This window comes from Cyprinus carpio, chromosome B4 (assembly GCF_018340385.1).
Source record: "Cyprinus carpio isolate SPL01 chromosome B4, ASM1834038v1, whole genome shotgun sequence".
Lineage (NCBI taxonomy): Eukaryota > Metazoa > Chordata > Actinopteri > Cypriniformes > Cyprinidae > Cyprinus > Cyprinus carpio.
In genome coordinates, this window is record NC_056600.1 from 11,642,397 (window position 1) to 11,652,881 (window position 10,485).

The 10,485-nt window shown below is 35.6% G+C and overlaps 1 non-coding gene across 1 annotated transcript; it reads left to right on the top strand.

The window, feature by feature from the left end:
- Positions 1–3,327: 3,327 nt before the first annotated feature.
- Positions 3,328–3,468, top strand: LOC122137296. The gene has a single exon (XR_006154749.1). It is a non-coding gene; the product is annotated as a U4 spliceosomal RNA (small nuclear RNA).
- The last annotated feature ends 7,017 nt before the right edge of the window (positions 3,469–10,485 follow it).

Sequence of the window (10,485 nt, forward strand, 5' to 3'; positions counted from 1 at the left end):
AAACATTTTTCACGACGTACTTCTGCTGCAGCATTTCGATAGCAGGAGAGGGAAGACCAATCATGATAACATTATATCAGACTCGCGCAGTGGCAGTATCGTAGTATGGAGTCAATATAATATCACATATATACGCAAAAAAATAAAGTTTTGCAAAAGAAAATAAAGTTTTGCAAACAAAAATTAAAGTATTGAGGAAAATAATTTTGCTTTTTGCAAACAAAAATAAAGAATTGCAAAACATAAATGATACCGCGCGAAAGCAATGATTTTGCAATACATATTTTCCATGGTCATATCTACAATTTTATTTGCAACACTGATTTTATTTTGCGCGTCAGTCTAGTTTGAGCTTGCGCTGCAGTTTTTCCTGTGCGCTTCATTTTTCTGCGCGTCTCGCTTTGTGGCGCTGTTTTGACGTGGGGGTGGGAGTCAAGGGGCAGGGGCGTGTACAACATGCCTCCCTGGAAGTGACGTCATCGGCCCGAGACGCAGCTCACTGATCCAGGTACTGTCATGATGAGCAGATGCATGCGAGTGGATCGCTTCCTTTTATTCACTAGCATTAAAACATGCATGGTTTCGTTTTATTAACTTTATTAACAAATGCATATGTGTATTAGCAGCGTTTGCTCAAGTTAAAGAAGTTGTTACCATGCACATCTGTTGTTTATTTCTCTCGATGTGCAGTCTTTTACTGGCATAAAGTTGGCTTGACGTTGGCACGTTCGATATTCGCAAATCTAGGGACCGTCTCTAAAGTTACATGCGAAACTACTATACACTTCTCTAACGTCAATAGCATGCAAGGAGAATGACTAACAGTCATGAAAACAATGGTTAAATCTTCATCCAGATGTCAACTATAATGCACACCCTTTTATATTTTTTGATAATTATTAAAATAAACTGTAAAATCATATGTAAAATATTGCTACTTTTCATTACACTTTTCATTAAAGTGCACTTTAGAGGATGAATTTAACAATAACCCTATAATAATAAATACTAGAATTATAAATGAATAATTCGCTAGTTTCATTTGTAAATGAAAACACTAATTTAACAAAGAACGTTAATTAGGTAAGCAATACACGAATAAAAGGGAAATAAGCATAACAATAAATATAAAAATATAGCCCTATTTAATATAATATTATTATATACGGTTAGCCTATATGAATAAATGAATGATGCATTTATATAGCGTTTTTATAATGTATTGTTGTACACCCAATTCGCTGTACGATCATGTAGGGGGTCTCTCCTCAACCACCAGCAGTGTGCAGCATCCACTTGGATATATTATATATATATAATGATAAAAATAATAAAAGCCTTATATGCACATATATTACATAAAAAGACACGATCAACGGACTGTGGGATGGATAAAAATATTTGATCAATCTCTGATAATCTCAGGTTGCTATGGTCACGCGGGTTTGTTTATGCATTAAACTCGTGGCAAAATTAAACCAAAAAGATTCGAGCTTCATTTTTTTTTATCTTACAATGACAGTCATTTATTAATTTATGCCAGGAGTTATGTAAATGAAAAACGAAGTCGAGATCGATATAAAACTTGAGTCGTAGACCTCTTTAATGATGTACGTTATAGTTTATGAAGTGAATTGCATAATTTTACATTAAAACTAGCAGTAACTCTGAACTAATGTGAACAAAGAACGCTTCTGTGCGCTGGCGTCCTCCCACAGGTTAGATCTTAAACAAACACTGTTAATACACATGCAGTTAGCCAAATGAAACAATACACATTTAATGCTATAAAAGTGTGTGACTGGCATAAAGTTGGCTTGACGTTGGACGTTCGATATTCACAAATCTAGGGACCGTCTCTAAAGTTACATGCGAAACTACTATACACTTCTCTAACGTCAATAGCATGCAAGGAGAATGACTAACAGTCATGAAAACAACTGTTAACTGTTCATCCAGGTGTCAACTATAATGCACACCTTTTATATTTTTTCTTTAAATCAAATATTAAACTGTAAATCAAATGTAAAATATTGCTACTTTTCATTACCGAATGGGCTCAAATTTAAAATATGCCATAATTTGAAGCTCAATAGCATTTGAACAGAATGACTCAATTTCATAAAACATACTATAAAGTGTTCATCTAGGTGTCAACTATAATGCACACCATTCATATTTTTTCATAATTATTCAAATAAACTGTAAATCATATGTAAAATATTGCTACTTTTCATTACCGAATGCACTTAAATACAAATTTAAAGCTCAATAGCATTTGAACAGAATGACTCACTTTCATAAAAATACTGTAAAGTGTTCATGTTCGTGTCAACTATAATGCACACCGTTCATATTTTTCATAATTATTCAACTAAACTGTAAATCATATGTAAAATATTGCTATTTTTCATTTGAGCTTTTGAGCTTTAAATTAGTGTTTACGCCCATTTGGTAATGAAAAGTAGCAATATTTTACATATGATTTACAGTTTATTTTAATAATTATCAAAAATATAAAAGGTGTGCATTATAGTTGACACCTGGATGAACAGTTAACAGTTGTTTTCATGACTGTTAGTCATTCTACTTGCAATGCTATTGACGTTAGAGAAGTGTATAGTAGTTTCGCATGTAACTTTAGAGACGGTCCCTAGATTTGCGAATATCGAACGTCCAACGTCAAGCCAACTTTATGCCAGTAAAAGAGCGCACATCGAGAGAAATAAACAACAGATGTGCATGGTAACAACTTCTTTAACTTGAGCAAACGCTGCTAATACACATATACATTTGTTAATAAAGTTAATAAAACGGAAACCATGCATGTTTTAATGCTAGTGAATAAAAGGAAGCGATCCACTCGCATGCATCTGCTCATCATGACAGTACCTGGATCAGTGAGCTGCGTCTCGGGCCGATGACGTCACTTCCAGGGAGGCATGTTGTACACGCCCCTGCCCCTTGACTCCACCCCCACGTCAAAACAGCGTCACAAAGCGAGACGCGCAGAAAAATGAAGCGCACAGGAAAAACTGCAGCGCAAGCTCAAACTAGACTGACGCGCAAAATAAAATCAGTGTTGCAAATAAAAATTTTAGATATGACCATGGAAAATATGTATTGCAAAATCATTGCTTTCGCACGGTATCATTTATGTTTTAGCAATTATTTATTTTTGTTTGCAAAAAGCAAAATTATTTTCCTCAATACTTTAATTTTTGTTTGAAAAAACTCAATTTTACATTTAAAAACTATAATTTTCAGCTTATATATTATACATCAAATTTATATCAATGATGTCCCCTCTCTGGAGAGCATGATATCAGCTTTGCGCAGTGGCAGTATCGTAGCCTATGAGGTTTATCCGAGGCGCGATTATTGCTAATTGAAAACTTTACCCAATACCCCGCCGTGACGACTTGAAATATAGTCGGCTCTGGCAATTTTTGACGGTCTTTACGGAGACTGAAATATTTGGTGAATAAAGGAAAATGTTACATAATAATACAAGAAGAATAGTAGAAGTTCACATATTACGCAGTAGAAGAAGTTATAGTAGAAGTTCATATATTACGCAGTTCAAGGAAATACTTTAAGTTGTTGGTAGAGAGAGTGTCAGAAAGAAATGGACGTCAAGAAACCGTAGACTCAAGGCTTTTGATTTTGTCATACTGCTCTTAATAGCAATTGGAATAGACATGAAACCGGAAAGTATGTATTGTAATTAGGAAGGAAATGTAGAACATGTTATAACAAAATTTCCAATAAAGAAGATCTTATTTTAGAATATCAAGAGTTATAAATTTGACCATTATTCTTAATTAAGCGTAAATGGTTGTGATATGCTTATGACTCGCGAATGTAATGCTCGGCTAACTGGAATAAACCACGCTTAATGACGCATGCAGCCTGCAAACGCGACCTACGGAAGATGCAGCCTTCCGCTTGAGAAACGGTTTAGTGAATTCAAGGGGAAGATGCACCTCAAAGTTTTATGCCATCCGCCATGGATTTAAGATATACTTTTATCTTCCTGATTATTATCCGTACAACTGGGCGATATTAATTGATTAGCAACACTGATGGCCGCAGCTAGTGAAAACAGTCTTGAGCACATTTCCAACGCAAAACGAAGAAGACTCGACACGAATGATTCAAGACACATCGCTGCTCTTATTCTTGCACGTGGAGTGAGTAAAGGCATCCCTCTGAAGAACATAAAGATGCTGGCAGGAGTTCCTGATCGGATGGGTGATCAGAGCGCTGGACTCTGGGGTGTTCGACAGGTGAATGAATGGGACGTCCGTTAAATTTCTTGAAAGTGTTAGAAATGTTGCAAATCTTATTTTTCGATCTTGCACAACTTTTTTTGTAAGATTTTGAGTTTTCGAACACTTATTTTCAACCTATCAGAACTTTATTTTCAGTTTTGAATCATGGCAGGATATTAATCCCATAATTATCCGCCAATTCTGCCCTAAATAGTATTGAAAATTACTAATATCACGTATAATTTAGGATGGATCGTGTGCAAATTGGGACGCAGGCCATACCTATTCGTTACAGGTTTGAACGACATGTTTCCTGGAAACGTGTGCAACGGGGTGAGATATGTTTTCTCTTGTTTGGTGGGTGTGTCAAACATGTCAGCAACATATAAACCACGCGGTATTAAAGACGCAGCTCGCACAATGTAATTAACATCAAAATAAATTCACAAGAGCAAGTATATTGTTTGCATATGTTCAGGGCTCGCAAAATCGCTAGCCCGACGTAGTGATGTAAAATTCCTAACTTGATTCGCGGGGGTGAAACGGATCGCAGTTGATAGTTTGCAGTTGTTTCTAAGTCTTGCTGATTTAAACATTCAAGCGTTTTATAATCCGTTCGCGCGCATTCGGAGCTTGCGCGCACTCATTCAAAGCGCGCACAGAGAGCCGCATTTCAGAAAATGCGCATACACGAAATTGATTCCTCTTTCTCGTATCCTTGCTTCTGAACGGACATATACACACAAAATTATCTCAAAATAATTGTCTCTGCAAGTATTCTCGTAAACACAGTCAGTTATGTCTTAAGTGAACGTATACAGTTGAGAAAGAAATCTCCTGTGCATTATTATATTGGATCCGTGCATTCGGTCTTAAAGGGGCAGCAGCCTTTAAATACCTGGTGTTCCATTAATGCCACCTGCTGTCAGAGAGTGACATTTGCGTCTCATTCACAAAACTAAAATCAGACCATTTGGTTTTTGCTTCAAATTTTTAAATTATACAATCCAAATAACATGTATTTACCATCTTTTTTGGATAGTAATTCAAATGGTTGCCTCTGATTTTAAATAAAGCACAGATAAAGCCTTTGTTTATATGAAGAGATTTCTTTTAGTTATATATATTTTTTTATTTGATTTGGGATTTGTTTTAAAATTTCAAATTAGTTTTATTATTTAACATTTTAATTTCACAAAGAAATATGCAGCATTTTGTCTGAGAAATAATAAAATGACACCTTTTCATTTATAATTTGTCTTAAATCTAATTTAGTAAAAAAAAAAAAAACATATATAGTAAGAAAATTTTATGGTGTAATCTGTATTGTGAATTTTATCGCATCATATGTTCAGCCAATGTCTTTTTTTTTTTTACATTAATTAATTTATTAATGTATTAATTTTTGACGATTAATCGTTGCCCAGCACTAAAAAATTAATTTTCAAAGTTGCAAAAAAAAAAAAAAAAACACAGCCAAGTGTGGTGACCCATACTCAGAATTCGTGCTCTGCATTTAACCCATCCAAAGTGAACACACACAGCAGTGAACACAGACACACCGTGAAGACCCACCCGGAGCAGTGCGGCGCCCGGGGAGCAGTTAGGGGCTCGGTGTCTTGCTCAAGGGCACCTCAGTCGTGGTATTGCTAGCCAGAGACTCGAACCCACAACCTTAGGGTTAGGAGTCAAACTCTCTAACCACTAGGTCACGACTAGTTATTAGAGAAAATACTATTGCCAGTTATCTACATGTACATTTCATATATAATTCAATGCGTTACTTGCTGTTTCTTGGTAATTGTTTGCAACATTTTCACTCAGAAACTTCGCAGCAATCGGTGGTTCGGTGGATTTATTGAATTGTCATTAGTATTTGCCGATCATGCTGATTTGTCCACAGTAAAGTTCAGCCAATGTCTTTTTTATTTGTTAAATTCATTTTGGGCTACTAAACCTGAAGAATGTCTGCTCGAAGGGCTACAAGGGATTATGAAATTTTGCGAGCCCTTATTTTTCTTTACATTAAAGGCAAAATAACTGAAATAATAAGAGCGCAAGTATAGATCTGGAACTTCTTTAAGTCTGTCTAAATATCATTTAGTAATTGCAATGTCTTCTGGTCCATATCCTTTCCTCTAGAAACTGATCAATACAACAAAAATAACATAATACTATACATATTTATGTATTTTGCTATTGTATTATGAGTGACACTTTCATAAACTTTTCTATACCCCTCTGATTATATAATGGGTAATATTAGACATCATAGCACAACAACAGTGATCAGCAATAATGATAAGCCTAATACTCACAATAAAAATAATAAGGTCATATATCCTAACACAGTCTCTGAGATAAGTGGATTATCCTTCACCTGAAATGTTTGTCTTTTCATCCTGAAATGCGAGGCAAATGTTGGATCACAATAATTAGGAACCACAGTTTCTACAAATCCCTTCACTCGATTGGGATGTTCTCTTTTATTCTGGACGGCAAGGGCAGTGACTGTAACATGGAGCGTATTTTGCACGTATTTATACCGATTTCATCAGGCTCCGAAAATTCCGAATGGCCTTCTCAGCTGCCATAGTTGCGGCTCGTGCGTCATCACCATAGTTGCCAAGTCTGCGTATTATCAGAGAATGTCTAATAGAGTGCCGAAGTTATGACGTCACTTTGTAGGACAACCCGGAAGTTAGCGGCGCATGGGTTCCCTTGTCGAAAAGCCTATGCATTTTCCCCATAGACTTTTGGAAAATCGCAAAAAATAAGATCTGTGTTCAACAAAGAGTTATGACCCTTACACGTTTTGTCTACCAAGATAATCTTTACAAGTTAATCCAAAATGTATACATTTCGAAGCCTAAATAAAGCTGTCAGATATAAAATGCTAACGGTAGGCTATAAACGGACTACAGCACACCATGGTCACGGATCAACGTCATCATCAAACTTTATTTAAAAAACACGCTCGCTCATTATGATCTGCGCTGTGTATGAACCGAACACTTATCCACTTTTTCATGAGAAATATTGCCCATTCGTTTTTTCCAAAAATGTTAGAAACTAATTTTGTTTATGCGTGCCTCTCTGAGATCTTGTGTTAATGTTTTATTAATTCGTTTATTTTGTTAGTTAGTTTAGTTTATATAACCTTAATATTATTTTCTTTGTGATAAAGATCATTATGCATGATCATTGTGCCCCAAACAAACTTTAAAGATTATCTTTCATTGTATTATGTTTGATTGTATGTTTGCATACCATTTGCTAATTCGCCAGAAAAAAACCGTGCTAGTGTTCTATGTATTTAAGATAACTATACAAACAATCTCTGAACAAGCATAACACAGTTAAATTCCAAACATTTAATATAATAGTTGTATATAATTATATATGTTGAATTTAAAGAGAATTGTCCAATAGCATCAACAAATGCTTATTATAATATATTATAATTAAACCATATATACTCATTTTGTTCACATTTTCTATTTTTACCTGGTAATCCACAAGCCCCAATGCGAGAGACAGTGTAGTAAATTTTATCTCACATTCAAATTACTGTGAGCTGACTGGAGTGTAGTTAGAATAGTTTAACACAGTGGTTCCCAAACCTGTCCTGGAGGACTGCCTGCTCTGCACATTTTGTATGTCTCCCTAATCAGACACACCCAATTTAGTCTGATGAGTTGAATCAGGTGTGTTAGATAAGGAAGACATACAAAAGGTGCAGGGCAGGGGGGTCCTCCAGGACAGGTTTGGGAAGCACTGGTTTAACATTTAATTTTTGGTATTTGTCAGACAGGCGACTTACAGTGTATTCAGGCTATACATATCAGCGTGTTCTCTGGGAATTGAACTCGCAACCTTTTGCACAGTTAACAAAATGCTCTAATAATTGAGCCACAGAAACCTTACAGCAAGAGTTGTAGTAAACATCTTTATTTTCATAAAATAAGTAAACTGAAAACAACTGCCGTTTGGTAACTAAAAACAAAACAGGGGCATTTTTTTTTCCCCTGCAGGAAAATGACAGCTGCAGATGCGAGAATGGACACTGGGCTTCCGGTCAGCTCGTATAAGGATAAATTCAAAATAAGCAATGTTAGTTTTATGGAAGTAACACCTTTACAGATTAAAATTACAAGGGAGGGGGATCACACAATAAAATATTTGTATTAAATTAGAATAGAGTTTTTCAGCATTTACATTAATCTTCTTCATTGATCTGTCCACGTTTATATAGCACATTAAATATAGTTAACATTTACAACTAAAATAACAAAGATTAATATCATTGTTACCTAATGCCTTAACTAATGCTGTTTACAAATACAATCATATTATTATAAGTGGGTAAAAGCCAAGTTCACAAATATCAGGGTGCAGGACACACCCTTTCTATAATTATATCCAAACAAGTTACAATAAGAGTCAATAAACCAGGTATTATTTTGAATATTTTAATTAAACACATTTCTCGACGTAACGTTAGCCTTTAATAAAACTGCAGAGGATCTAATCTATTAAACAGTGGCAAAGTAAACAAGCTTTTAGATGTTTTAAGAGAAAGACAGAGGTATTTAATCTGTTGATTTGGTTATGAAAAACGTTTATTCTTGCTAGCCTTTTTAACTCCATCTGACCGTCAAAGTAACATTAGACTGCAAACAAACACCAACAAATAAACTTCCTTCCCACACAAATTAAGTAAATAAATACAGTGTTCACATGGAAATCATCGTTGTGTGAGCTTAACTTACAGCACGGACCCAGAGTCTCCTCTGGGTAACATCGGACGGAAAAAGGTAAAACGAGCATCTTTCATTCGACGACTTAAACACCATTGTCGACCTACAGTCTCTCCACAGAAATAAAGAATTGGTAATCGGTTACCTTAATATCACAGAATTCTGTGTACAACAATATTTGGAAAAACTACAATTAGACTAAATCTATAATATATAATTTATTTAATAATAATAATAATAATAATAATAATAATATAACGTTATGTATATTAACTGAAAGGTAGACTTCTAAGAACGTGAGGCTGAAACGCAGGCTAGTGAGAGATTTCATGTTTGTCATGATGACGTCTAAAGTCCCCGCCAAAGGATGTAGTCCCTTTTAGCAACTTGTTAGCAACCACCGTTTTTAAGACACAATAAAGTTTAAAAAAATCACAAACAGGTTATAACTGGTTTGTTTTATGTCATAGATCAAAACGTGAAAATATTTAGAGGCTTTGTTAACCACAGACCTTATTTCAGGCGATTTAGCAAAAACCCACTCAAAAAACCCATAGACTTTAGGGCGAGGGAACCGGAGGTGCTAAAATGCTAACTCACTTCCGCGTTTTGGCCTACAAAGTGACGTCATAACTCGGCACTCTATATGGCGAGAAGTTTCACTCTCACTACACTTCCGGCTTCTGAACTGGTTGCAGTTCCACTCTGATTCCATATGAGGGCGCTCACAGGACGAGTGCAGAATGAATGGAGGTCAATGGCGGTATACCCCTCAAAATCCACTTTTCTCAGGATATAATTTTTTGTCTAGTAATTTGAATGTTGTATTCAAAAGGAGATGCAAAGAAATTACACATAGCTGGGTGCTAGATTTTTTTAGAGCCACTAATTTGCTTTAAAAAGTATTTTAAAATGTCAATGACGTCATACGTTATACGTTCATTAGCAGAATGCTAGCGTGTTATGGGCAACAACAACTCAACCTGTAAGAAATCGAAAGGACATAAGTACTCGTTAACTCAACTTTCGACCTATAACCCATGTTGAACTTGCAAAACCTACATTCAGATCTGAGATTTCTCAACGGCAATCGGGTGAAAGGGACAAATTTAGCCGTCTAGCCCCATAGACTCCCATTCATTTTGCACTCATGGCGATCGCCCCCAGTGGAACTCTGGCGGAACTGCAACCAAAATTCGGTACAATATAAACGGGCTCTGGTATGGTTCTAGCATGTTACTAGTGTATTTAGCACTATTATACGCAAAAAACTGTTTCTACGGGGCCATAATGTAACATAGAAGGTAATGGAGCCCTTTATACATTGTCGTGTATCTTTAGAAATAAATAACGGACAAATGGATTCTTTAAACGCCTCAGATGTAAAGTTATTCGCTGTCAAAGTGACGCAAAAATGAATGGGAGTCAATGGGATGCTAACGCAAGTGAAG